At 39.8% G+C, this 27,361-nt stretch overlaps 25 non-coding genes across 25 annotated transcripts; all 25 read left to right on the forward strand.

Moving 5' to 3' along the window:
- Window positions 1-547: 547 nt before the first annotated feature.
- LOC142346928 (5S ribosomal RNA) lies at window positions 548-666 on the forward strand. Its single transcript, XR_012759962.1, has one exon. It is a non-coding gene; the product is annotated as a 5S ribosomal RNA (ribosomal RNA).
- Window positions 667-1,614: 948 nt separating this feature from the next.
- On the forward strand, window positions 1,615-1,733 carry LOC142347110 (5S ribosomal RNA). The gene has a single exon (XR_012760132.1). It is a non-coding gene; the product is annotated as a 5S ribosomal RNA (ribosomal RNA).
- Window positions 1,734-2,681: 948 nt separating this feature from the next.
- LOC142346564 (5S ribosomal RNA) lies at window positions 2,682-2,800 on the forward strand. Its single transcript, XR_012759617.1, has one exon. It is a non-coding gene; the product is annotated as a 5S ribosomal RNA (ribosomal RNA).
- Window positions 2,801-3,748: 948 nt separating this feature from the next.
- LOC142346565 (5S ribosomal RNA) lies at window positions 3,749-3,867 on the forward strand. The gene has a single exon (XR_012759618.1). It is a non-coding gene; the product is annotated as a 5S ribosomal RNA (ribosomal RNA).
- A 948-nt stretch (window positions 3,868-4,815) lies between these two features.
- Window positions 4,816-4,934, forward strand: LOC142346566 (5S ribosomal RNA). The gene has a single exon (XR_012759619.1). It is a non-coding gene; the product is annotated as a 5S ribosomal RNA (ribosomal RNA).
- Window positions 4,935-5,695: 761 nt separating this feature from the next.
- On the forward strand, window positions 5,696-5,814 carry LOC142347050 (5S ribosomal RNA). The gene has a single exon (XR_012760076.1). It is a non-coding gene; the product is annotated as a 5S ribosomal RNA (ribosomal RNA).
- Window positions 5,815-6,761: 947 nt separating this feature from the next.
- LOC142347046 (5S ribosomal RNA) lies at window positions 6,762-6,880 on the forward strand. Its single transcript, XR_012760072.1, has one exon. It is a non-coding gene; the product is annotated as a 5S ribosomal RNA (ribosomal RNA).
- A 948-nt stretch (window positions 6,881-7,828) lies between these two features.
- Window positions 7,829-7,947, forward strand: LOC142347047 (5S ribosomal RNA). The gene has a single exon (XR_012760073.1). It is a non-coding gene; the product is annotated as a 5S ribosomal RNA (ribosomal RNA).
- Window positions 7,948-8,895: 948 nt separating this feature from the next.
- On the forward strand, window positions 8,896-9,014 carry LOC142347048 (5S ribosomal RNA). Its single transcript, XR_012760074.1, has one exon. It is a non-coding gene; the product is annotated as a 5S ribosomal RNA (ribosomal RNA).
- Window positions 9,015-9,959: 945 nt separating this feature from the next.
- Window positions 9,960-10,078, forward strand: LOC142346971 (5S ribosomal RNA). Its single transcript, XR_012760003.1, has one exon. It is a non-coding gene; the product is annotated as a 5S ribosomal RNA (ribosomal RNA).
- Window positions 10,079-11,027: 949 nt separating this feature from the next.
- LOC142346568 (5S ribosomal RNA) lies at window positions 11,028-11,146 on the forward strand. Its single transcript, XR_012759620.1, has one exon. It is a non-coding gene; the product is annotated as a 5S ribosomal RNA (ribosomal RNA).
- Window positions 11,147-12,095: 949 nt separating this feature from the next.
- LOC142346569 (5S ribosomal RNA) lies at window positions 12,096-12,214 on the forward strand. The gene has a single exon (XR_012759621.1). It is a non-coding gene; the product is annotated as a 5S ribosomal RNA (ribosomal RNA).
- A 951-nt stretch (window positions 12,215-13,165) lies between these two features.
- On the forward strand, window positions 13,166-13,284 carry LOC142346570 (5S ribosomal RNA). Its single transcript, XR_012759622.1, has one exon. It is a non-coding gene; the product is annotated as a 5S ribosomal RNA (ribosomal RNA).
- Window positions 13,285-14,233: 949 nt separating this feature from the next.
- Window positions 14,234-14,352, forward strand: LOC142346571 (5S ribosomal RNA). Its single transcript, XR_012759623.1, has one exon. It is a non-coding gene; the product is annotated as a 5S ribosomal RNA (ribosomal RNA).
- A 948-nt stretch (window positions 14,353-15,300) lies between these two features.
- LOC142346572 (5S ribosomal RNA) lies at window positions 15,301-15,419 on the forward strand. The gene has a single exon (XR_012759624.1). It is a non-coding gene; the product is annotated as a 5S ribosomal RNA (ribosomal RNA).
- Window positions 15,420-16,366: 947 nt separating this feature from the next.
- LOC142347064 (5S ribosomal RNA) lies at window positions 16,367-16,485 on the forward strand. The gene has a single exon (XR_012760089.1). It is a non-coding gene; the product is annotated as a 5S ribosomal RNA (ribosomal RNA).
- A 949-nt stretch (window positions 16,486-17,434) lies between these two features.
- Window positions 17,435-17,553, forward strand: LOC142346574 (5S ribosomal RNA). The gene has a single exon (XR_012759626.1). It is a non-coding gene; the product is annotated as a 5S ribosomal RNA (ribosomal RNA).
- Window positions 17,554-18,502: 949 nt separating this feature from the next.
- LOC142346575 (5S ribosomal RNA) lies at window positions 18,503-18,621 on the forward strand. The gene has a single exon (XR_012759627.1). It is a non-coding gene; the product is annotated as a 5S ribosomal RNA (ribosomal RNA).
- A 950-nt stretch (window positions 18,622-19,571) lies between these two features.
- LOC142346614 (5S ribosomal RNA) lies at window positions 19,572-19,690 on the forward strand. Its single transcript, XR_012759664.1, has one exon. It is a non-coding gene; the product is annotated as a 5S ribosomal RNA (ribosomal RNA).
- A 950-nt stretch (window positions 19,691-20,640) lies between these two features.
- On the forward strand, window positions 20,641-20,759 carry LOC142346576 (5S ribosomal RNA). The gene has a single exon (XR_012759628.1). It is a non-coding gene; the product is annotated as a 5S ribosomal RNA (ribosomal RNA).
- Window positions 20,760-21,711: 952 nt separating this feature from the next.
- LOC142346964 (5S ribosomal RNA) lies at window positions 21,712-21,830 on the forward strand. Its single transcript, XR_012759996.1, has one exon. It is a non-coding gene; the product is annotated as a 5S ribosomal RNA (ribosomal RNA).
- A 952-nt stretch (window positions 21,831-22,782) lies between these two features.
- Window positions 22,783-22,901, forward strand: LOC142346965 (5S ribosomal RNA). Its single transcript, XR_012759997.1, has one exon. It is a non-coding gene; the product is annotated as a 5S ribosomal RNA (ribosomal RNA).
- A 945-nt stretch (window positions 22,902-23,846) lies between these two features.
- On the forward strand, window positions 23,847-23,965 carry LOC142347143 (5S ribosomal RNA). The gene has a single exon (XR_012760163.1). It is a non-coding gene; the product is annotated as a 5S ribosomal RNA (ribosomal RNA).
- A 1,138-nt stretch (window positions 23,966-25,103) lies between these two features.
- LOC142347078 (5S ribosomal RNA) lies at window positions 25,104-25,222 on the forward strand. Its single transcript, XR_012760102.1, has one exon. It is a non-coding gene; the product is annotated as a 5S ribosomal RNA (ribosomal RNA).
- Window positions 25,223-26,358: 1,136 nt separating this feature from the next.
- Window positions 26,359-26,477, forward strand: LOC142346904 (5S ribosomal RNA). The gene has a single exon (XR_012759939.1). It is a non-coding gene; the product is annotated as a 5S ribosomal RNA (ribosomal RNA).
- Window positions 26,478-27,361: the final 884 nt, after the last annotated feature.

A 27,361-nucleotide genomic window follows, 5' to 3' on the forward strand; every position in this document is an offset into this window, starting at 1 on the left:
ATTTGGTATTTGGAACTGTCTCGGAAGCATCAATACTAATTGTAAAATTTCCCTTTATTAAACTAACTTTTAAGTTAGTGCAAATCGCTGAGTTCCATTCTTTAGGCTGCACTCCGCTAACGCAGAGTGCATTCAAATAAAACTTATCAAATAGAGTTGATACTTACCTATTTAATAAGTTTATCACAACAATTAGGCTAAAAGCAATTGAGCTATGATTTTCCCAAGTACCGGCCTAAACCCACTGAAGTCATGCCTCCGGTTCAATGTCCGGTTGAACAGGTTCCTCGGACCCAATTCATCTCTCCCTTGTTTTGGGGCCGTTCCACTGTATTGTGGAAGGTTGGAAGCAAAAAGTTTTTGCGTTGGTCATAATACACTGTACGGCTACGAATTGCATAAATTATAACACAAACGTGGCTCAAATTGCATGTATTAAGTGACTATTTTGCAAACCGCAAGGCGGCGAGTTAAAGTGATCCTGTATATGAATATAAGACTACAATACAATACTGTTGTATATAAATTCGCTCCCACTTACGCAAATGCCTACGACCATACCATGTTGAATGCACCGGTTCTCGTCCGATCACCGAAGTTAAGCAACATTGGGCCTGGTTAGTACTTGGATGGGCGACCGCTTGGGAACACCAGGTGTTGTAGGCTTTTTCTTTTGAGTATTCAAACCTCATAGAATACTTTTATTTGATATTTACACATTTTAGAGCCTCAAAAAGCCTCGGTGATCGAAAAAGTTAAGCCTCATCGAGCGCGGATACTTTTTTGGAAATTGGTGAAAACTTGTCGAAAATGGTTCGCTGTGCCAAATTTTTTTATTTTATCCCCAACTTTGGCTCAAGTGGAGCATGCCCACAAAAAATGAGCCATTTCGGACTAAAATTGACGATTTGGTGGCCAAAACTAAGTTCGGTGATCGAAAAAGTTAAGCCTCATCGAGCGCGGATACTTTTTGTAAATGACAATTTCAGCAATAACCATTGCTCCAAACACACCCCATATACTTGTAAAGGCCATTCTAATAGTTCCCCTGCTTGCGTTTACTGTATATTTGGTATTTGGAACTGTCTCGGAAACATCAATACTAATTGTAAAATTTCCCTTTATTAAACTAACTTTTAAGTTAGTGCAAATCGCTGAGTTCCATTCTTTAGGCTGCACTCCGCTAACGCAGAGTGCATTCAAATAAAACTTATCAAATAGAGTTGATACTTACCTATTTAATAAGTTTATCACAACAATTAGGCTAAAAGCAATTGAGCTATGATTTTCCCAAGTACCGGCCTAAACCCACTGAAGTCATGCCTCCGGTTCAATGTCCGGTTGAACAGGTTCCTCGGACCCAATTCATCTCTCCCTTGTTTTGGGGCCGTTCCACTGTATTGTGGATGGTTGGAAGCAAAAAGTTTTTGCGTTGGTCATAATACACTGTATGGCTACGAATTGCATAAATTATAACACAAACTTGGCTCAAATTGCATGTTTTAAGTGACTATTTTGCAAACCGCAAGGCGGCGAGTTAAAGTGATCCTGTATATGAATATAAGACTACAATACAATACTGTTGTATATAAATTCGCTCCCACTTACGCAAATGCCTACGACCATACCATGTTGAATGCACCGGTTCTCGTCCGATCACCGAAGTTAAGCAACATTGGGCCTGGTTAGTACTTGGATGGGTGACCGCTTGGGAACACCAGGCATTGTAGGCTTTTCCTTTTGAGTATTCAAACCTCATAGAATACTTTTATTTGATATTTACACATTTTTGAGCCTCAAAAAGCCTCGGTGATCGAAAAAGTTAAGCCTCATCGAGCGCGGATACTTTTTTGGAAATTGGTGAAAACTTGTCCAAAATGGTTCGCTGTGCCAAATTTTTTTATTTTATCCCCAACTATGGCTTAAGTGGAGCATGCCCACAAAAAATGAGCCATTTCGGACTAAAATTGATGATTTGGTGGCCAAAACTAAGTTCGGTGATCGAAAAAGTTAAGCCTCATCGAGCGCGGATACTTTTTGTAAATGACAATTTCAGCAATAACCATTGCTCAAAACACACCCCATATACTTGTGAAGGCCATTCTAATAGTTCCCCTGCTTGCGTTTACTGTATATTTGGCATTTGGGACTGTCTCGGAAACATCAATACTAATTGTAAAATTTCCCTTTATTAAACTAACTTTTAAGTTAGTGCAAATCGCTGAGTTCCATTCCTTAGGCTGCACTCCGCTAACGCAGAGTGCATTCAAATAAAACTTATCAAATAGAGTTGATACTTACATATTTAATTAGTTTATCACAACAATTAGGCTAAAAGCAATTGAGCTATGATTTTCCCAAGTACCGGCCTAAACCCACTGAAGTCATGCCTCCGGTTCAATGTCCGGTTGAACAGGTTCCTCGGACCCAATTCATCTCTCCCTTGTTTTGGGGCCGTTCCACTGTATTGTGGAAGGTTGGAAGCAAAAAGTTTTTGCGTTGGTCATAATACACTGTATGGCTACGAATTGCATAAATTATAACACAAACGTGGCTCAAATTGCATGTATTAAGTGACTATTTTGCAAACCGCAAGGCGGCGAGTTAAAGTGATCCTGTATATGAATATAAGACTACAACACAATACTGTTGTATATAAATTCGCTCCCACTTACGCAAATGCCTACGACCATACCATGTTGAATGCACCGGTTCTCGTCCGATCACCGAAGTTAAGCAACATTGGGCCTGGTTAGTACTTGGATGGGTGACCGCTTGGGAACACCAGGTGTTGTAGGCTTTTTCTTTTGAGTATTCAAACCTCATAGAATACTTTTATTTGATATTTACACATTTTTGAGCCTCAGAAAGCCTCGGTGATCGAAAAAGTTAAGCCTCATCGAGCGCGGATACTTTTTTGGAAATTGGTGAAAACTTGTCCAAAATGGTTCGCTGTGCCAAATTTTTTTATTTTATCCCCAACTATGGCTCAAGTGGAGCATGCCCACAAAAAATGAGCCATTTCGGACTAAAATTGACGATTTGGTGGCCAAAACTAAGTTCGGTGATCGAAAAAGTTAAGCCTCATCGAGCGCGGATACTTTTTGTAAATGACAATTTCAGCAATAACCATTGCTCAAAACACACCCCATATACTTGTGAAGGCCATTCTAATAGTTCCCCTGCTTGCGTTTACTGTATATTTGGTATTTGGAACTGTCTCGGAAACATCAATACTAATTGTAAAATTTCCCTTTATTAAACTAACTTTTAAGTTAGCGCAAATCGCTGAGTTCCATTCTTTAGGCTGCACTCCGCTAACGCAGAGTGCATTCAAATAAAACTTATCAAATAGAGTTGATACTTACCTATTTAATAAGTTTATCACAACAATTAGGCTAAAAGCAATTGAGCTATGATTTTCCCAAGTACCGGCCTAAACCCACTGAAGTCATGCCTCCGGTTCAATGTCCGGTTGAACAGGTTCCTCGGACCCAATTCATCTCTCCCTTGTTTTGGGGCCGTTCCACTGTATTGTGGAAGGTTGGAAGCAAAAAGTTTTTGCGTTGGTCATAATACACTGTATGGCTACGAATTGCATAAATTATAACACAAACGTGGCTCAAATTGCATGTATTAAGTGACTATTTTGCAAACCGCAAGGCGGCGAGTTAAAGTGATCCTGTATATGAATATAAGACTACAATACAATACTGTTGTATATAAATTCGCTCCCACTTACGCAAATGCCTACGACCATACCATGTTGAATGCACCGGTTCTCGTCCGATCACCGAAGTTAAGCAACATTGGGCCTGGTTAGTACTTGGATGGGTGACCGCTTGGGAACACCAGGTGTTGTAGGCTTTTTCTTTTGAGTATTCAAACCTCATAGAATACTTTTATTCGATATTTACACATTTTAGAGCCTCAAAAAGCCTCGGTGATCGAAAAAGTTAAGCCTCATCGAGCGCGGATACTTTTTTGGAAATTGGTGAAAACTTGTCCAAAATGGTTCGCTGTGCCAAATTTTTTTATTTTATCCCCAACTATGGCTCAAGTGGAGCATGCCCACAAAAAATGAGCCATTTCGGACTAAAATTGACGATTTGGTGGCCAAAACTATGTTCGGTGATCGAAAAAGTTAAGCCTCATCGAGCGCGGATACTTTTTGTAAATGACAATTTCAGCAATAACCATTGCTCAAAACACACCCCATATACTTGTAAAGGCCATTCTAATAGTTCCCCTGATTGCGTTTACTGTATATTTGGTATTTGGAACTGTCTCGGAAACATCAATACTAATTGTAAAATTTCCCTTTATTAAACTAACTTTTAAGTTAGTGCAAATCGCAGAGTTCCATTCTTTAGGCTGCACTCCGCTAACGCAGAGTGCATTCAAATAAAACTTATCAAATAGAGTTGATACTTACCTATTTAATAAGTTTATCACAACAATTAGGCTAAAAGCAATTGAGCTATGATTTTCCCAAGTACCGGCCTAAACCCACTGAAGTCATGCCTCCGGTTCAATGTCCGGTTGAACAGGTTCCTCGGACCCAATTCATCTCTCCCTTGTTTTGGGGCCGTTCCACTGTATTGTGGAAGGTTGGAAGCAAAAAGTTTTTGCGTTGGTCATAATACACTGTATGGCTACGAATTGCATAAATTATAACACAAACGTGGCTCAAATTGCATGTTTTAAGTGACTATTTTGCAAACCGCAAGGCGGCGAGTTAAAGTGATCCTGTATATGAATATAAGACTACAATACAATACTGTTGTATATAAATTCGCTCCCACTTACGCAAATGCCTACGACCATACCATGTTGAATGCACCGGTTCTCGTCCGATCACCGAAGTTAAGCAACATTGGGCCTGGTTAGTACTTGGATGGGTGACCGCTTGGGAACACCAGGTGTTGTAGGCTTTTTCTTTTGAGTATTCAAACCTCATAGAATACTTTTATTCGATATTTACACATTTTAGAGCCTCAAAAAGCCTCGGTGATCGAAAAAGTTAAGCCTCATCGAGCGCGGATACTTTTTGTAAATGACAATTTCAGCAATAACCGTTGCTCCAAACACACCCCATATACTTGTAAAGGCCATTCTAATAGTTCCCCTGCTTGCGTTTACTGTATATTTGGTATTTGGAACTGTCTCGGAAACATCAATACTAGTTGTAAAATTTCCCTTTATTAAACTAACTTTTAAGTTAGTGCAAATCGCTGAGTTCCATTCTTTAGGCTGCACTCCGCTAACGCAGAGTGCATTCAAGTAAAACTTATCAAATAGAGTTGATACTTACCTATTTAATAAGTTTATCACAACAATTAGGCTAATAGCAATTGAGCTATGATTTTCCCAAGTACCGGCCTAAACCCACTGAAGTCATGCCTCCGGTTCAATGTCCGGTTGAACAGGTTCCTCGGACTCAATTCATCTCTCCCTTGTTTTGGGGCCGTTCCACTGTATTTTTGGAAGGTTGGAAGCAAAAAGTTTGTGCGTTGGTCATAATACACTGTATGGCTACGAATTGCATAAATTATAACACAAACGTGGCTCAAATTGCATGTATTAAGTGACTATTTTGCAAACCGCAAGGCGGCGAGTTAAAGTGATCCTGTATATGAATAAAAGACTACAATACAATACTGTTGTATATAAATTCGCTCCCACTTACGCAAATGCCTACGACCATACCATGTTGAATGCACCGGTTCTCGTCCGATCACCGAAGTTAAGCAACATTGGGCCTGGTTAGTACTTGGGAGGGTGACCGCTTGGGAACACCAGGTGTTGTAGGCTTTTTTTGAGTATTCAAACCTCATAGAATATTTTTATTCGATATTTACACATTTTAGAGCCTCAAAAAGCCTCGGTGATCGAAAAAGTTAAGCCTCATCGAGCGCGGATACTTTTTTGGAAATTGGTAAAAATTTGTCCAAAATGGTTCGCTGTGCCAGATTTTTTTTTATTTTATCCCCAACTATGGCTCATTTGGAGCATGCCCACAAAAAATGAGCCATTTCGGACTAAAATTGACGATTTGGTGGCCAAAACTAAGTTCGGTGATTGAAAAAGTTAAGCCTCATCGAGCGCGGATACTTTTTGTAAATGACAATTTCAGCAATAACCATTGCTCCAAACACACCCCATATTTTTGTAAAGGCCATTCTAATAGTTCCCCTGCTTGCGTTTACTGTATATTTGGTATTTGGAACTGTCTCGGAAACATCAATACTAGTTGTAAAATTTCCTTTTATTAAACTAACTTTTAAGTTAGAGCAAATCGCTGAGTTCCATTCTTTAGGCTGCACTCCGCTAACGCAGAGTGCATTCAAATAAAACTTATCAAATAGAGTTGATACTTACCTATTTAATAAGTTTATCACAACAATTAGGCTAAAAGCGATTGAGCTATGATTTTCCCAAGTACCGGCCTAAACCCACTGAAGTCATGCCTCCGGTTCAATGTCCGGTTGAACAGGTTCCTCGGACCCAATTCATCTCTCCCTTGTTTTGGGGCCGTTCCACTGTATTGTGGAAGGTTGGAAGCAAAAAGTTTGTGCGTTGGTCATAATACACTGTATGGCTACGAATTGCATAAATTATAACACAAACGTGGCTCAAATTGCATGTATTAAGTGACCATTTTGCAAACCGCAAGGCGGCGAGTTAAAGTGATCCTGTATATGAATATAAGACTACAATACAATACTGTTGTATATAAATTCGCTCCCACTTACGCAAATGCCTACGACCATACCATGTTGAATGCACCGGTTCTCGTCCGATCACCGAAGTTAAGCAACATTGGGCCTGGTTAGTACTTGGATGGGTGACCGCTTGGGAACACCAGGTGTTGTAGGATTTTTCTTTTGAGTATTCAAACCTCATAGAATACTTTTATTCGGTATTTACACATTTTAGAGCCTCAAAAAGCCTCGGTGATCGAAAAAGTTAAGCCTCGTCGAGCGCGGATACTTTTTTGGAAATTGGAGAAAACTTGTCCAAAATGGTTCGCTGTGCCAGATTTTTTTATCTTATCCCCAATTATGGCTCAAGTGGAGCATGCCCACAAAAAATGAGCCATTTGGGACTAAAATTGACGATTTGGTGGCCAAAACTAAGTTCGGTGATCGAAAAAGTTAAGCCTCATCGAGCGCGGATACTTTTTGTAAATGACAATTTCAGCAATAACCATTGCTCCAAACACACCCCATATACTTGTAAAGGCCATTCTAATAGTTCCCCTGCTTGCGTTTACTGTATATTTGGTATTTGGAACTGTCTCGGAAACATCAATACTAATTGTAAAATTTCCCTTTATTAAACTAACTTTTAAGTTAGAGCAAATCGCTGAGTTCCATTCTTTAGGCTGCACTCCGCTAACGCAGAGTGCATTCAAATAAAACTTATCAAATAGAGTTGATACTTACCTATTTGATAAGTTTATCACAACAATTAGGCTAAAAGCAATTGAGCTATGATTTTCCCAAGTACCGGCCTAAACCCACTGAAGTCATGCCTCCGGTTCAATGTCCGGTTGAACAGGTTCCTCGGACCCAATTCATCTCTCCCTTGTTTTGGGGCCGTTCCACTGTATTGTGGAAGGTTGGAAGCAAAAAGTTTGTGCGTTGGTCATAATACACTGTATGGCTACGAATTGCATAAATTATAACACAAACGTGGCTCAAATTGCATGTATTAAGTGACCATTTTGCAAACCGCAAGGCGGCGAGTTAAAGTGATCCTGTATATGAATAAAAGACTACAATAAAATACTGTTGTATATAAATTCGCTCCCACTTACGCAAATGCCTACGACCATACCATGTTGAATGCACCGGTTCTCGTCCGATCACCGAAGTTAAGCAACATTGGGCCTGGTTAGTACTTGGATGGGTGACCGCTTGGGAACACCAGGTGTTGTAGGATTTTTCTTTTGAGTATTCAAACCTCATAGAATACTTTTATTCGATATTTACACATTTTAGAGCCTCAAAAAGCCTCGGTGATCGAAAAAGTTAAGCCTCGTCGAGCGCGGATACTTTTTTGGAAATTGGTGAAAACTTGTCCAAAATGGTTCGCTGTGCCAGATTTTTTCACTTTATCCCCAACTATGGCTCAAATGGAGCATGCCCACAAAAAATGAGCCATTTCGGACTAAAATTGACGATTTGGTGGCCAAAACTAAGTTCAGTGATCGAAAAAGTTAAGCCTCCTCGAGCGCGGATACTTTTTGTAAATGACAATTTCAGCAATAACCATTGCTCCAAACACACCCCATATACTTGTAAAGGCCATTCTAATAGTTCCCCTGCTTGCGTTTACTGTATATTTGGTATTTGGAACTGTCTCGGAAACATCAATACTACTTGTAAAATTTCCCTTTATTAAACTAACTTTTAAGTTAGAGCAAATCGCTGAGTTCCATTCTTTAGGCTGCACTCCGCTAACGCAGAGTGCATTCAAATAAAATTTATCAAATAGAGTTGATACTTACCTATTTAATAAGTTTATCACAACAATTAGGCTAAAAGCAATTGAGCTATGATTTTCCCAAGTACCGGCCTAAACCCACTGAAGTCATGCCTCCGGTTCAATGTCCGGTTGAACAGGTTCCTCGGACCCAATTCATCTCTCCCTTGTTTTGGGGCCGTTCCACTGTATTGTGGAAGGTTGGAAGCAAAAAGTTTGTGCGTTGGTCATAATACACTGTATGGCTACGAATTGCATAAATTATAACACAAACGTGGCTCAAATTGCATGTATTAAGTGACCATTTTGCAAACCGCAAGGCGGCGAGTTAAAGTGATCCTGTATATGAATAAAAGACTACAATAAAATACTGTTGTATATAAATTCGCTCCCACTTACGCAAATGCCTACGACCATACCATGTTGAATGCACCGGTTCTCGTCCGATCACCGAAGTTAAGCAACATTGGGCCTGGTTAGTACTTGGATGGGTGACCGCTTGGGAACACCAGGTGTTGTAGGATTTTTCTTTTGAGTATTCAAACCTCATAGAATACTTTTATTCGATATTTACACATTTTAGAGCCTCAAAAAGCCTCGGTGATCGAAAAAGTTAAGCCTCGTCGAGCGCGGATACTTTTTTGGAAATTGGTGAAAACTTGTCCAAAATGGTTCGCTGTGCCAGATTTTTTCACTTTATCCCCAACTATGGCTCAAGTGGAGCATGCCCACAAAAAATGAGCCATTTCGGACTAAAATTGACGATTTGGTGGCCAAAACTAAGTTCAGTGATCGAAAAAGTTAAGCCTCCTCGAGCGCGGATACTTTTTGTAAATGACAATTTCAGCAATAACCATTGCTCCAAACACACCCCATATACTTGTAAAGGCCATTTTAATAGTTCCCCTGCTTGCGTTTACTGTATATTTGGTATTTGGAACTGTCTCGGAAACATCAATGCTAATTGTAAAATTTCCCTTTATTAAACTAACTTTTAAGTTAGTGCAAATCGCTGAGTTCCATTCTTTAGGCTGCACTCCGCTAACGCAGAGTGCATTCAAATAAAACTTATCAAATAGAGTTGATACTTACCTATTTAATAAGTTTATCACAATTAGGCTAAAAGCAATTGAGCTATGATTTTCCCAAGTACCGGCCTAAACCCACTGAAGTCATGCCTCCGGTTCAATGTCCGGTTGAACAGGTTCCTCGGACCCAATTCATCTCTCCCTTGTTTTGGGGCCGTTCCACTGTATTGTGGAAAGTTGGAAGCAAAAAGTTTGTGCGTTGGTCATAATACACTGTATGGCTACGAATTGCATAAATTATAACACAAACGTGGCTCAAATTGCATGTATTAAGTGACTATTTTGCAAACCGCAAGGCGGCGAGTTAAAGTGATCCTGTATATGAATATAAGACTACAATACAATACTGTTGTATATAAATTCGCTCCCACTTACGCAAATGCCTACGACCATACCATGTTGAATGCACCGGTTCTCGTCCGATCACCGAAGTTAAGCAACATTGGGCCTGTTTAGTACTTGGATGGGTGACCGCTTGGGAACACCAGGTGTTGTAGGCTTTTCCTTTTGAGTATTCAAACCTCATAGAATACTTTTATTCGGTATTTACAAATTTTAGAGCCTCAAAAAGCCTCGGTGATCGAAAAAGTTAAGCCTCATCGAGCGCGGATACTTTTTTGGAAATTGGAGAAAACTTGTCCAAAATGGTTCGCTGTGCCAGATTTTTTTTATTTTATCCCCAACTATGGCTCAAGTGGAGCATGCCCACAAAAAATGAGCCATTTCGGACTAAAATTGACGATTTGGTGGCCAAAACTAAGTTCGGTGATCGAAAAAGTTAAGCCTCATCGAGCGCGGATACTTTTTGTAAATGACAATTTCAGCAATAACCATTGCTCCAAACACACCCCATATTCTTGTAAAGGCCATTCTAATAGTTCCCCTGCTTGCGTTTACTGTATATTTGGTATTTGGAACTGTCTCGGAAACATCAATACTAGTTGTAAAATTTCCCTTTATTAAACTAACTTTTAAGTTAGAGCAAATCGCTGAGTTCCATTCTTTAGGCTGCACTCCGCTAACGCAGAGTGCATTCAAATAAAACTTATCAAATAGAGTTGATACTTACCTATTTAATAAGTTTATCACAACAATTAGGCTAAAAGCAATTGAGCTATGATTTTCCCAAGTACCGGCCTAAACCCACTGAAGTCATGCCTCCGGTTCAATGTCCGGTTGAACAGGTTCCTCGGACCCAATTCATGTCTCCCTTGTTTTGGGGCGGTTCCACTGTATTGTGGAAGGTTGGAAGCAAAAAGTTTTTGCGCTGGTCATAATACACTGTATGGCTACGAATTGCATAAATTATAACACAAACGTGGCTCAAATTGCATGTATTAAGTGACTATTTTGCAAACCGCAAGGCGGCGAGTTAAAGTGATCCTGTATATGAATATAAGACTACAATACAATACTGTTGTATATAAATTCGCTCCCACTTACGCAAATGCCTACGACCATACCATGTTGAATGCACCGGTTCTCGTCCGATCACCGAAGTTAAGCAACATTGGGCCTGGTTAGTACTTGGATGGGTGACCGCTTGGGAACACCAGGTGTTGTAGGCTTTTCCTTTTGAGTATTCAAACCTCATAGAATACTTTTATTTGGTATTTACAAATTTTAGAGCCTCAAAAAGCCTCGGTGATCGAAAAAGTTAAGCCTCATCGAGCGCGGATACTTTTTTGGAAATTGGAGAAAACTTGTCCAAAATGGTTCGCTGTGCCAGATTTTTTTTATTTTATCCCCAACTATGGCTCAAGTGGAGCATGCCCACAAAAAATGAGCCATTTCGGACTAAAATTGACGATTTGGTGGCCAAAACTAAGTTCGGTGATCGAAAAAGTTAAGCCTCATCGAGCGCGGATACTTTTTGTAAATGACAATTTCAGCAATAACCATTGCTCCAAACACACCCCATATACTTGTAAAGGCCATTCTAATAGTTCTCCTGCTTGCGTTTACTGTATATTTGGTATTTGGAACTGTCTCGGAAACATCAATACTAGTTGTAAAATTTCCCTTTATTAAACTAACTTTTAAGTTAGAGCAAATCGCTGAGTTCCATTCTTTAGGCTGCACTCCGCTAACGCAGAGTGCATTCAAATAAAACTTATCAAATAGAGTTGATACTTACCTATTTAATAAGTTTATCACAACAATTAGGCTAAAAGCAATTGAGCTATGATTTTCCCAAGTACCGGCCTAAACCCACTGAAGTCATGCCTCCGGTTCAATGTCCGGTTGAACAGGTTCCTCGGACCCAATTCATCTCTCCCTTGTTTTGGGGCCGTTCCACTGTATTGTGGAAGGTTGGAAGCAAAAAGTTTGTGCGTTGGTCATAATACACTGTATGGCTACGAATTGCATAAATTATAACACAAACGTGGCTCAAATTGCATGTATTAAGTGACTATTTTGCAAACCGCAAGGCGGCGAGTTAAAGTGATCCTGTATATGAATATAAGAATACAATACAATACTGTTGTATATAAATTCGCTCCCACTTACGCAAATGCCTACGACCATACCATGTTGAATGCACCGGTTCTCGTCCGATCACCGAAGTTAAGCAACATTGGGCCTGGTTAGTACTTGGATGGGTGACCGCTTGGGAACACCAGGTGTTGTAGGCTTTTCCTTTTGAGTATTCAAACCTCATAGAATACTTTTATTCGGTATTTACAAATTTTAGAGCCTCAAAAAGCCTCGGTGATCGAAAAAGTTAAGCCTCATCGAGCGCGGATACTTTTTTGGAAATTGGAAAAAACTTGTCCAAAATGGTTCGCTGTGCCAGATTTTTTTTATTTTATCCCCAACTATGGCTCAAGTGGAGCATGCCCACAAAAAAAATGAGCCATTTCGGACTAAAATTGACGATTTGGTGGCCAAAACTAAGTTCGGTGATCGAAAAAGTTAAGCCTCATCGAGCGCGGATACTTTTTGTAAATGACAATTTCAGCAATAACCATTGCTCCAAACACACCCCATATACTTGTAAAGGCCATTCTAATAGTTCCCCTGCTTGCGTTTACTGTGTATTTGGTATTTGGAACTGTCTCGGAAACATCAATACTAGTTGTAAAATTTCCCTTTATTAAACTAACTTTTAAGTTAGAGCAAATCGCTGAGTTCCATTCTTTAGGCTGCACTCCGCTAACGCAGAGTGCATTTAAATAAAACTTATCAAATAGAGTTGATACTTACCTATTTAATAAGTTTATCACAACAATTAGGCTAAAAGCAATTGAGCTATGATTTTCCCAAGTACCGGCCTAAACCCACTGAAGTCATGCCTCCGGTTCAATGTCCGGTTGAACAGGTTCCTCGGACCCAATTCATCTCTCCCTTGTTTTGGGGCCGTTCCACTGTATTGTGGAAGGTTGGAAGCAAAAAGTTTGTGCGTTGGTCATAATACACTGTATGGCTACGAATTGCATAAATTATAACACAAACGTGGCTCAAATTGCATGTATTAAGTGACTATTTTGCAAACCGCAAGGCGGCGAGTTAAAGTGATCCTGTATATGAATATAAGACTACAATACAATACTGTTGTATATAAATTCGCTCCCACTTACGCAAATGCCTACGACCATACCATGTTGAATGCACCGGTTCTCGTCCGATCACCGAAGTTAAGCAACATTGGGCCTGGTTAGTACTTGGATGGGTGACCGCTTGGGAACACCAGGTGTTGTAGGCTTTTCCTTTTGAGTATTCAAACCTCATAGAATACTTTTATTCGATATTTACAAATTTTAGAGCCTCAAAAAGCCTCGGTGATCGAAAAAGTTAAGCCTCATCGAGCGCGGATACTTTTTTGGAAATTGGAAAAAACTTGTCTAAAATGGTTCGCTGTGCCAAATTTTTTTTATTTTATCCCCAACTATGGCTCAAGTGGAGCATGCCCACAAAAAATGAGCCATTTCGGACTAAAATTGACGATTTGGTGGCCAAAACTAAGTTCGGTGATCGAAAAAGTTAAGCCTCATCGAGCGCGGATACTTTTTGTAAATGACAATTTCAGCAATAACCATTGCTCCAAACACACCCCATATACTTGTAAAGGCCATTCTAATAGTTCCCCTGCTTGCGTTTACTGTATATTTGGTATTTGGAACTGTCTCGGAAACATCAATACTAGTTGTAAAATTTCCCTTTATTAAACTAACTTTTAAGTTAGAGCAAATCGCTGAGTTCCATTCTTTAGGCTGCACTCCGCTAACGCAGAGTGCATTCACATAAAACTTATCAAATAGAGTTGATACTTACCTATTTAATAAGTTTATCACAACAATTAGGCTAAAAGCAATTGAGCTATGATTTTCCCAAGTACCGGCCTAAACCCACTGAAGTCATGCCTCCGGTTCAATGTCCGGTTGAACAGGTTCCTCGGACCCAATTCATCTCTCCCTTGTTTTGGGGCCGTTCCACTGTATTGTGGAAGGTTGGAAGCAAAAAGTTTGTGCGTTGGTCATAATACACTGTATGGCTACGAATTGCATAAATTATAACACAAACGTGGCTCAAATTGCATGTATTAAGTGACTATTTTGCAAACCGCAAGGCGGCGAGTTAAAGTGATCCTGTATATGAATATAAGACTACAATACAATACTGTTGTATATAAATTCGCTCCCACTTACGCAAATGCCTACGACCATACCATGTTGAATGCACCGGTTCTCGTCCGATCACCGAAGTTAAGCAACATTGGGCCTGGTTAGTACTTGGATGGGTGACCGCTTGGGAACACCAGGTGTTGTAGGCTTTTTCTTTTGAGTATTCAAATCTCATAGAATACTTTTATTCGATATTTACACATTTTAGAGCCTCAAAAAGCCTCGGTGATCGAAAAAGTTAAGCCTCATCGAGCGCGGATACTTTTTTGGAAATCGGTGACAACTTGTCCAAAATGGTCCGCTGTGCCAGATTTTTTTATTTTATCCCCAACTATGGCTCAAGTGGAGCATGCCCACAAAAAATGAGCCATTTCGGACTAAAATTGACGATTTGGTGGCGAAAACTAAGTTCGGTGATCGAAAAAGTTAAGCCTCATCGAGCGCGGATACTTTTTGTAAATGACAATTTCAGCAATAACCATTGCTCCAAACACACCCCATATACTTGTTAAGGCCATTCTAATAGTTCCCCTGCTTGCGTTTACTGTATATTTGGTATTTGGAACTGTCTCGGAAACATCAATACTAATTGTAAAATTTCCCTTTATTAAACTAACTTTTAAGTTAGTGCAAATCGCTGAGTTCCATTCTTTAGGCTGCACTCCGCTAACGCAGAGTGCATTCAAATAAAACTTATCAAATAGAGTTGATACTTACCTATTTAATAAGTTTATCACAACAATTAGGCTAAAAGCAATTGATCTATGATTTTCCCAAGTACCGGCCTAAACCCACTGAAGTCATGCCTCCGGTTCAATGTCCGGTTGAACAGGTTCCTCGGACCCAATTCATCTCTCCCTTGTTTTGGGGCCATTCCACTGTATTGTGGAAAGTTGGAAGCATAAAGTTTGTGCGTTGGTCATAATACACTGTATGGCTACGAATTGCATAAATTATAACACAAACGTGGCTCAAATTGCATGTATTAAGTGACTATTTTGCAAACCGCAAGGCGGCGAGTTAAAGTGATCCTGTATATGAATATAAGACTACAATACAATACTGTTGTATATAAATTCGCTCCCACTTACGCAAATGCCTACGACCATACCATGTTGAATGCACCGGTTCTCGTCCGATCACCGAAGTTAAGCAACATTGGGCCTGGTTAGTACTTGGATGGGTGACCGCTTGGGAACACCAGGTGTTGTAGGCTTTTTCTTTTGAGTATTCAAACCTCATAGAATACTTTTATTCGATATTTAAACATTTTAGAGCCTCAAAAAGCCTCGGTGATCGAAAAAGTTAAGCCTCATCGAGCGCGGATACTTTTTTGGAAATTGGTAAAAACTTGTCCAAAATGGTTCGCTGTGCCAGATTTTTTTATTTTATCCCCAACTATGGCTCAAGTGGAGCATGCCCACAAAAAATGAGCCATTTCGGACTAAAATTGACGATTTGGTGGCCAAAACTAAGTTCGTTGATCGAAAAAGTTAAGCCTCATCGAGCGCGGATACTTTTTGTAAATGACAATTTCAGCAATAACCATTGCTCCAAACACACCCCATATACTTGTAAAGGCCATTCTAATAGTTCCCCTGCTTGCGTTTACTGTATATTTGGTATTTGGAACTGTCTCGGAAACATCAATACTAGTTGTAAAATTTCCCTTTATTAAACTAACTTTTAAGTTAGAGCAAATCGCTGAGTTCCATTCTTTAGGCTGCACTCCGCTAACGCAGAGTGCATTCAAATAAAACTTATCAAATAGAGTTGATACTTACTATTTAATAAGTTTATCACAACAATTAGGCTAAAAGCAATTGAGCTATGATTTTCCCAAGTACCGGCCTAAACCCACTGAAGAAATGCCTCCGGTTCAATGTCCGGTTGAACAGGTTCCTCGGACCCAATTCATCTCTCCCTTGTTTTGGGGCCGTTCCACTGTATTGTGGAAGGTTGGAAGCAAAAAGTTTGTGCGTTGGTCATAATACACTGTATGGCTACGAATTGCATAAATTATAACACAAACGTGGCTCAAATTGCATGTATTAAGTGACTATTTTGCAAACCGCAAGGCGGCGAGTTAAAGTGATCCTGTATATGAATATAAGACTACAATACAATACTGTTGTATATAAATTCGCTCCCACTTACGCAAACGCCTACGACCATACCAGGTTGAATGCACCGGTTCTCGTCCGATCACCGAAGTTAAGCAACATTGGGCCTGGTTAGTACTTGGATGGGTGACCGCTTGGGAACACCAGGTGTTGTAGGCTTTTTCCTTTGAGTACTCAAACCTCATAGAATACTTTTATTCGATATTTACACATTTTAGAGCCTCAAAAAGCCTCGGTGATCGAAAAAGTTAAGCCTCATCGAGCGCGGATACTTTTTTGGAAATTGGTGAAAACTTGTCCAAAATGGTTCGCTGTGCCAGATTTTTTTATTTTATCCCCAATTATGGCTCAAGTGGAGCATGCCCACAAAAAATGAGCCATTTCGGACTAAAATTGACGATTTGGTGGCCAAAACTAAGTTCGGTGATCGAAAAAGTTAAGCCTCATCGAGCGCGGATACTTTTTGTAAATGACAATTTCAGCAATAACCATTGCTCCAAACACACCCCATATACTTGTAAAGGCCATTCTAATAGTTTCCCTGCTTGCGTTTACTGTATATTTGGTATTTGGAACTGTCTCGGAAACATCAATACTAATTGTAAAATTTCCCTTTATTAAACTAACTTTTAAAGTTAGTGCAAATCGCCCAGTTCCATTCTTTAGGCTGCACTCCGCTAACGCAGAGTGCATTCAAATAAAACTTATCAAATAGAGTTGATACTTACCTATTTAATAAGTTTATCACAACAATTAGGCTAAAAGCAATTGAGCTATGATTTTCCCAAGTACCGGCCTAAACCCACTGAAGTCATGCCTCCGGTTCAATGTCCGGTTGAACAGGTTCCTCGGACCCAATTCATCTCTCCCTTGTTTTGGGGCCGTTCCACTGTATTGTGGAAAGTTGGAAGCAAAAAGTTTGTGCGTTGGTCATAATACACTGTATGGCTACGAATTGCATAAATTATAACACAAACGTGGCTCAAATTGCATGTATTAAGTGACTATTTTGCAAACCGCAAGGCGGCGAGTTAAAGTGATCCTGTATATGAATATAAGACTACAATACAATACTGTTGTATATAAAATCGCTCCCACTTACGCAAACGCCTACGACCATACCATGTTGAATGCACCGGTTCTCGTCCGATCACCGAAGTTAAGCAACATTGGGCCTGGTTAGTACTTGGATGGGTGACCGCTTGGGAACACCAGGTGTTGTAGGCTTTTTCTTTTGAGTATTCAAACCTCATAGAATACTTTTATTCGATATTTACACATTTTAGAGCCTCAAAAAGCCTCGGTGATCGAAAAAGTTAAGCCTCATCGAGCGCGGATACTTTTTTGGAAATTGGTAAAAAACTTGTCCAAAATGGTTCGCTGTGCCAGATTTTTTTATTTTATTCCCAACTATGGCTCAAGTGGAGCATGCCCACAAAAAATGAGCCATTTCGGACTAAAATTGACGATTTGGTGGCCAAAACTATGTTCGGTGATCGAAAAAGTTAAGCCTCATCGAGCGCGGATACTTTTTGTAAATGACAATTTCAGCAATAACCATTGCTCCAAACACACCCCATATACTTGTAAAGGCCATTCTAATAGTTCCCCTGCTTGCGTTTACTGTATATTTGGTATTTGGAACTGTCTCGGAAACATCAATACTAATTGTAAAATTTCCCTTTATTAAACTAACTTTTAAGTTAGTGCAAATCGCTGAGTTCCATTCTTTAGGCTGCACTCCGCTAACGCAGAGTGCATTCAAATAAAACTTATCAAATAGAGTTGATACTTACCTATTTAATAAGTTTATCACAACAATTAGGCTAAAAGCAATTGAGCTATGATTTTCCCAAGTACCGGCCTAAACCCACTGAAGTCATGCCTCCGGTTCAATGTCCGGTTGAACAGGTTCCTCGGACCCAATTCATCTCTCCCTTGTTTTGGGGCCGTTCCACTGTATTGTGGAAAGTTGGAAGCAAAAAGTTTGTGCGTTGGTCATAATACACTGTATGGCTACGAATTGCATAAATTATAACACAAACGTGGCTCAAATTGCATGTATTAAGTGACTATTTTGCAAACCGCAAGGCGGCGAGTTAAAGTGATCCTGTATATGAATGTAAGACTACAATACAATACTTTTGTATATAAATTCGCTCCCACTTACGCAAATGCCTACGACCATACCATGTTGAATGCACCGGTTCTCGTCCGATCACCGAAGTTAAGCAACATTGGGCCTGGTTAGTACTTGGATGGGTGACCGCTTGGGAACACCAGGTGTTGTAGGCTTCTTCTTTTGAGTATTCAAACCTCATAGAATACTTTTATTCAATATTTACACATTTTAGAGCCTCAAAAAGCCTCGGTGATCGAAAAAGTTAAGCCTCATCGAGCGCGGATACTTTTTTGGAAATTGGTGAAAACTTGTCGAAAATGGTCCGCTGTGCCAGATTTTTTTATTTTATCGCCAACTATGGCTCAAGTGAAGCATGCCCACGAAAAAATGAGCCATTTCGGACTAAAATTGACGATTTGGTGGCCAAAACTAAGTTCGGTGATCGAAAAAGTTAAGCCTCATCGAGCGCGGATACTTTTTGTAAATGACAATTTCAGCAATAACCATTGCTCCAAACACCCCCCATATACTTGTAAAGACCATTCTAATAGTTCCCCTGCTTGCGTTTACTGTATATTTGGTATTTGGAACTGTCTCGGAAACATCAATACTAATTGTAAAATTTCCCTTTATTAAACTAACTTTTAAAGTTAGTGCAAATCGCTCAGTTCCATTCTTTAGGCTGCACTCCGCTAACGCAGAGTGCATTCAAATAAAACTTATTAAATAGAGTTGATACTTACCTATTTAATAAGTTTATCACAACAATTAGGCTAAAAGCAATTGAGCTATGATTTTCCCAAGTACCGGCCTAAACCCACTGAAGTCATGCCTCCGGTTCAATGTCCGGTTGAACAGGTTCCTCGGACCCAATTCATCTCTCCCTTGTTTTGGGGCCGTTCCACTGTATTGTGGAAAGTTGGAAGCAAAAAGTTTGTGCGTTGGTCATAATACACTGTATGGCTACGAATTGCATAAATTATAACACAAACGTGGCTCAAATTGCATGTATTAAGTGACTATTTTGCAAACCGCAAGGCGGCGAGTTAAAGTGATCCTGTATATGAATATAAGACTACAATACAATACTGTTGTATATAAATTCGCTCCCACTTACGCAAATGCCTACGACCATACCATGTTGAATGCACCGGTTCTCGTCCGATCACCGAAGTTAAGCAACATTGGGCCTGGTTAGTACTTGGATGGGTGACCGCATGGGAACACCAGGTGTTGTAGGCTTTTTCTTTTGAGTATTCAAACCTCATAGAATACTTTTATTCGATATTTACACATTTTAGAGCCTCAAAAAGCCTCGGTGATCGAAAAAGTTAAGCCTCATCGAGCGCGGATACTTTTTTGGAAATTGGTAAAAATTTGTCCAAAATGGTTCGCTGTGCCAGATTTTTTTTTATTTTATCCCCAACTATGGCTCATTTGGAGCATGCCCACAAAAAATGAGCCATTTTGGACTAAAATTGACGATTTGGTGGCCAAAACTAAGTTCGGTGATTGAAAAAGTTAAGCCTCATCGAGCGCGGATACTTTTTGTAAATGACAATTTCAGCAATAACCATTGCTCCAAACACACCCCATATACTTGTAAAGGCCATTCTAATAGTTCCCCTGCTTGCGTTTACTGTATATTTGGTATTTGGAACTGTCTCGGAAACATCAATACTAATTGTAAAATTTCCCTTTATTAAACTAACTTTTAAGTTAGTGCAAATCGCTCAGTTCCATTCTTTAGGCTGCATTCCGCTAACGCAGAGTGCATTCAAATAAAACTTATCAAATAGAGTTGATACTTACCTATTTAATAAGTTTATCACAACAATTAGGCTAAAAGCAATTGAGCTATGATTTTCCCAAGTACCGGCCTAAACCCACTGAAGTCATGCCTCCGGTTCAATGTCCGGTTGAACAGGTTCCTCGGACCCAATTCATCTCTCCCTTGTTTTGGGGCCGTTCCACTGTATTGTGGAAAGTTGGAAGCAAAAAGTTTGTGCGTTGGTCATAATACACTGTATGGCTACGAATTGCATAAATTATAACACAAACGTGGCTCAAATTGCATGTATTAAGTGACTATTTTGCAAACCGCAAGGCGGCGAGTTAAAGTGATCCTGTATATGAATATAAGACTACAATACAATACTGTTGTATATAAATTCGCTCCCACTTACGCAAATGCCTACGACCATACCATGTTGAATGCACCGGTTCTCGTCCGATCACCGAAGTTAAGCAACATTGGGCCTGGTTAGTACTTGGATGGGTGACCGCTTGGGAACACCAGGTGTTGTAGGCTTTTTCTTTTGAGTATTCAAACCTCATAGAATACTTTTATTCGATATTTACACATTTTAGAGCCTCAAAAAGCCTCGGTGATCGAAAAAGTTAAGCCTCATCGAGCGCGGATACTTTTTTGGAAATTGGTGAAAACTTGTCCAAAATGGTTCGCTGTGCCAGATTTTTTTATTTTATCCCCAACTATGGCTCAAGTGGAGCATGCCCACCAAAAATGAGCCATTTCGGACTAAAATTGACGATTTGGTGGCCAAAACTAAGTTCGGTGATCGAAAAAGTTAAGCCTCATCGAGCGCGGATACTTTTTGTAAATGACAATTTCAGCAATAACCATTGCTCCAAACAAACCCCATATACTTGTAAAGGCCATTCTAATAGTTCCCCTGCTTGCGTTTACTGTATATTTGGTATTTGGAACTGTCTCGGAAACATCAATACTAATTGTAAAATTTCCCTTTATTAAACTAACTTTTTTTTAGTGCAAATCGCTCAGTTCCGTTCTTTAGGCTGCACTCCGCTAACGCAGAGTGCATTCAAATAAAACTTATCAAATAGAGTTGATACTTACCTATTTAATAAGTTTATCACAACAATTAGGCTAAAAGCAATTGAGCTATGATTTTCCCAAGTACCGGCCTAAACCCACTGAAGTCATGCCTCCGGTTCAATGTCCGGTTGAACATGTTCCTCGGACCCAATTCATCTCTCCCTTGTTTTGGGGCCGTTCCACTGTATTGTGGAAAGTTGGAAGCAAAAAGTTTGTGCGTTGGTCATAATACACTGTATGGCTACGAATTGCATAAATTATAACACAAACGTGGCTCAAATTGCATGTATTAAGTGACTATTTTGCAAACCGCAAGGCGGCGAGTTAAAGTGATCCTGTATATGAATATAAGACTACAATACAATACAATACTGTTGTATATAAATTCGCTCCCACTTACGCAAATGCCTACGACAATACCATGTTGAATGCACCGGTTCTCGTCCGATCACCGAAGTTAAGCAACATTGGGCCTGGTTAGTACTTGGATGGGTGACCGCTTGGGAACACCAGGTGTTGTAGGCTTTTTCTTTTGAGTATTCAAACCTCATAGAATACTTTTATTCGATATTTACACATTTTAGAGCCTCAAAAAGCCTCGGTGATCGAAAAAGTTAAGCCTCATCGAGCGCGGATACTTTTTTGGAAATTGGTGAAAACTTGTCCAAAATGGTTCGCTGTGCCAGATTTTTTTATTTTATCCCCAACTATGGCTCAAGTGGAGCATGCCCACCAAAAATGAGCCATTTCGGACTAAAATTGACGATTTGGTGGCCAAAACTAAGTTCGGTGATCGAAAAAGTTAAGCCTCATCGAGCGCGGATACTTTTTGTAAATGACAATTTCAGCAATAACCATTGCTCCAAACAAACCCCATATACTTGTAAAGGCCATTTTAATAGTTCCCCTGCTTGCGTTTACTGTATATTTGGTATTTGGAACTGTCTCGGAAACATCAATACTAATTGTAAAATTTCCCTTTATTAAACTAACTTCTTTTTAGTGCAAATCGCTCAGTTCCGTTCTTTAGGCTGCACTCCGCTAACGCAGAGTGCATTCAAATAAAACTTATCAAATAGAGTTGATACTTACCTATTTAATAAGTTTATCACAACAATTAGGCTAAAAGCAATTGAGCTATGATTTTCCCAAGTACCGGCCTAAACCCACTGAAGTCATGCCTCCGGTTCAATGTCCGGTTGAACATGTTCCTCGGACCCAATTCATCTCTCCCTTGTTTTGGGGCCGTTCCACTGTATTGTGGAAAGTTGGAAGCAAAAAGTTTGTGCGTTGGTCATAATACACTGTATGGCTACGAATTGCATAAATTATAACACAAACGTGGCTCAAATTGCATGTATTAAGTGACTATTTTGCAAACCGCAAGGCGGCGAGTTAAAGTGATCCTGTATATGAATATAAGACTACAATACAATACAATACTGTTGTATATAAATTCGCTCCCACTTACGCAAATGCCTACGACAATACCATGTTGAATGCACCGGTTCTCGTCCGATCACCGAAGTTAAGCAACATTGGGCCTGGTTAGTACTTGGATGGGTGACCGCTTGGGAACACCAGGTGTTGTAGGCTTTTTCTTTTGAGTATTCAAACCTCATAGAATACTTTTATTCGATATTTACATTTTAGAGCCTCAAAAAGCCTCGGTGATCGAAAAAGTTAAGCCTCATCGAGCGCGGATACTTTTTTGGAAATTGGTGAAAACTTGTCCAAAATGGTTCGCTGTGCCAGATTTTTTTATTTTATCCCCAACTATGGCTCAAGTGGAGCATGCCCACATAAAATGAGCCATTTCGGACTAAAATTGACGATTTGGTGGCCAAAACTAAGTTCGGTGATCGAAAAAGTTAAGCCTCATCGAGCGCGGATACTTTTTGTAAATGACAATTTCAGCAATAACCATTGCTCCAAACACACCCCATATACTTGTAAAGGCCATTCTAATAGTTCCCCTGCTTGCGTTTACTGTATATTTGGTATTTGGAACTGTCTCGGAAACATCAATACTAATTGTAAAATTTCCCTTTATTAAACTAACTTTTTTTTTAGTGCAAATCGCTCAGTTCCACTCTTTAGGCTGCACTCCGCTAACGCAGAGTGCATTCAAATAAAACTTATCAAATAGAGTTGATACTTACCTATTTAATAAGTTTATCACAACAATTAGGCTAAAAGCAATTGAGCTATGATTTTCCCAAGTACCGGCCTAAACACACTGAAGTCATGCCTCCGGTTCAATGTCCGGTTGAACAGGTTCCTCGGACCCAATTCATCTCTCCCTTGTTTTGGGGCCGCTCCACTGTATTGTGGAAGGTTAGAAGCAAAAAGTTTGTGCGTTGGTCATAATACACTGTATGGCTACGAATTGCATAAATTATAACACAAACGTGGCTAAAATTGCATGTATTAAGTGACTATTTTGCAAACCGCAAGGCGGCGAGTTAAAGTGATCCTGTATATGAATATAGACTACAATACAATACTGTTGTACATATATTCGCTCCCACTTACGCAAATGCCTACGACCATACCATGTTGAATGCACCCGTTCTCGTCCGATCACCGAAGTTAAGCAACATTGGGCCTGGTTAGTACTTGGATGGGTGACCGCTTGGGAACACCAGGTGTTGTAGGCTTTTTCTTTTGAGTATTCAAACCTCATAGAATACTTTTATTCGATATTTACGCATTTTAGAGCCTCAAAAAGCCTCGGTGATCGAAAAAGTTAAGCCTCATCGAGCGCGGATATTTTTTTGGAAATTGGTAAAAACTTGTTCAAAATGGTTCGCTGTGCCAGATTTATTTTTATTTTATCCCCAACTATGGCTCAAGTGGAGCATGCCCACAAAAAATGAGCCAATTCGGACTAAAATTGACGATTTGGTGGCCAAAACAAAGTTCGGTGATCGAAAAAGTTAAGCCTCATCGAGCGCGGATACTTTTTTGGAAATTGGTAAAACCTTGTCCAAAATGGTTCTCTGTGCCAGATTTTTTTATTTTATCCCCAACTATGGCTCAAGTGAAGCATGCCCACATAAAATGAGCCATTTCGGACTAAAATTGACGATTTGGTGGCCAAAACTAAGTTCGGTGATCGAAAAAGTTAAGCCTCATCGAGCGCGGATACTTTTTGTAAATGACAATTTCAGCAATAACCATTGCTCCAAACACACCCCATATACTTGTAAAGGCCATTCTAATAGTTCCCCTGCTTGCGTTTACTGTATATTTGGTATTTGGAACTGTCTCGGAAACATCAATACTAATTGTAAAATTTCCCTTTATTAAACTAACTTTTTTTTTAGTGCAAATCGCTCAGTTCCATTCTTTAGGCTGCACTCCGCTAACGCAGAGTGCATTCAAATAAAACTTATCAAATAGAGTTGATACTTACCTATTTAATAAGTTTATCACAACAATTAGGCTAAAAGCAATTGAGCTATGATTTTCCCAAGTACCGGCCTAAACACACTGAAGTCATGCCTCCGGTTCAATGTCCGGTTGAACAGGTTCCTCGGACCCAATTCATCTCTCCCTTGTTTTGGGGCCGTTCCACTGTATTGTGGAAGGTTGGAAGCAAAAAGTTTGTGCGTTGGTCATAATACACTGTATGGCTACGAATTGCATAAATTATAACACAAACGTGGCTAAAATTGCATGTATTAAGTGACTATTTTGCAAACCGCAGGGCGGCGAGTTAAAGTGATCCTGTATATGAATATAAGACTAAAATACAATACTGTTGTATATAAATTCGCTCCCACTTACGCAAATGCCTACGACCATACCATGTTGAATGCAACGGTTCTCGTCCGATCACCGAAGTTAAGCAACATTGGGCCTGGTTAGTACTTGGATGGGTGACCGCTTGGGAACACCAGGTGTTGTAGGCTTTTTCTTTAGAGTATTCAAACCTCATAGAATACTTTTATTCGATATTTACGCATTTTAGAGCCTCAAAAAGCCTCGGTGATCGAAAAAGTTAAGCCTCATCGAGCACGGATACTTTTTTGGAAATTGGTAAAAACTTGTCCAAAATGGTTCGCTGTGCCAGATTTTTTTTATTTTATCCCCAACTATGGCTCAAGTGGAGCATGCCCACAAAAAATGAGCCAATTCGGACTAAAATTGACGATTTGGTGGCCAAAACAAAGTTCGGTGATTGAAAAAGTTAAGCCTCATCGAGCGCGGATACTTTTTTGGAAATTGGTAAAAACTTGTCCAAAATGTTCGCTGTGCCAGATTTTTTTATTTTATCCCCAACTATGGCTCAAGTGGAGCATGCCCACATAAAATGAGCCATTTTGGACTAAAATTGACGATTTGGTGGCCAAAACTAAGTTCGGTGATCGAAAAAGTTAAGCCTCATCGAGCGCGGATACTTTTTGTAAATGACAATTTCAGCAATAACCATTGCTCCAAACACACCCCATATACTTGTAAAGGCCATTCTAATAGTTCCCCTGCTTGCGTTTACTGTATATTTGGTATTTGGAACTGTCTCGGAAACATCAATACTAATTGTAAAATTTCCCTTTATTAAACTAACTTTTTTTTTAGTGCAAATCGCTCAGTTCCATTCTTTAGGCTGCACTCCGCTAACGCAGAGTGCATTCAAATAAAACTTATCAAATAGAGTTGATACTTACCTATTTAATAAGTTTATCACAACAATTAGGCTAAAAGCAATTGAGCTATGATTTTCCCAAGTACCGGCCTAAACACACTGAAGTCATGCCTCCGGTTCAATGTCCGGTTGAACAGGTTCCTCGGACCCAATTCATCTCTCCCTTGTTTTGGGGCCGTTCCACTGTATTGTGGAAGGTTGGAAGCAAAAAGTTTGTGCGTTGGTCATAATACACTGTATGGCTACGAATTGCATAAATTATAACACAAACGTGGCTAAAATTGCATGTATTAAGTGACTATTTTGCAAACCGCAAGGCGGCGAGTTAAAGTGATCCTGTATATGAATATAAGACTACAATACAATACTGTTGTATATAAATTCGCTCCCACTTACGCAAATGCCTACGACCATACCATGTTGAATGCACCGGTTCTCGTCCGATCACCGAAGTTAAGCAACATTGGGCCTGGTTAGTACTTCGATGGGTGACCGCTTGGGAACACCAGGTGTTGTAGGCTTTTTCTTTTGAGTATTCAAACCTCATAAAATACTTTTATTCGATATTTACGCATCTTAGAGCCTCAAAAAGCCTCGGTGATCGAAAAAGTTAAGCCTCATCGAGCGCGGATACTTTTTTGGAAATTGGTAAAAACTTGTCCAAAAGGGTTCGCTCTGCCCAATTATTTATCTTATCCCCAAATATGGCTCAAATGGAGCATGCCCACAAAAAATGAGCCAAATCGGACTAAAATTGATGATTCGGTGGCCAAAACAAAGTTCGGTGATCGAAAAAGTTAAGCCTCATCGAGCGCGGATACTTTTTTGGAAGTTGGTAAAAACTTGTCCAAAATGGTTCGCTGTGCCAGATTGTTTTTATTTTATCCCCAACTATGGCTCAAGTGGAGCATGCCCACAAAAAATGAGCCAATTCGGACTAAAATTGACGATTTGGTGGCCAAAACAAGGTTCGGTGATCGAAAAAGTTAAGCCTCATCGAGCGCGGATACTTTTTTGGAAATTGGTAAAAACTTGTCCAAAATGGTTCGCTGTGCCAGATTGTTTTTATTTTATCCCCAACTATGGCTCAAGTGGAGCATGCCCACAAAAAATGAGCCAATTCGGACTAAAATTGACGATTTGGTGGCCAAAACAAGGTTCGGTGATCGAAAAAGTTAAGCCTCATCGAGCGCGGATACTTTTTTGGAAATTGGTAAAAACTTGTCCAAAATGGTTCGCTGTGCCAGATTTTTTTATTTTATCCCCAACTATGGCTCAAGTGGAGCATGCCTACATAAAATGAGCCATTTCGGACTAAAATTGACGATTTGGTGGCCAAAATTAAGTTCGGTGATCGAAAAAGTTAAGCCTCATCGAGCGCGGATACTTTTTGTAAATGACAATT

Source organism: Convolutriloba macropyga, chromosome 9 (genome assembly GCF_964194025.1).
Source record: "Convolutriloba macropyga chromosome 9, txConMacr16.3, whole genome shotgun sequence".
Lineage (NCBI taxonomy): Eukaryota > Metazoa > Xenacoelomorpha > Acoela > Convolutidae > Convolutriloba > Convolutriloba macropyga.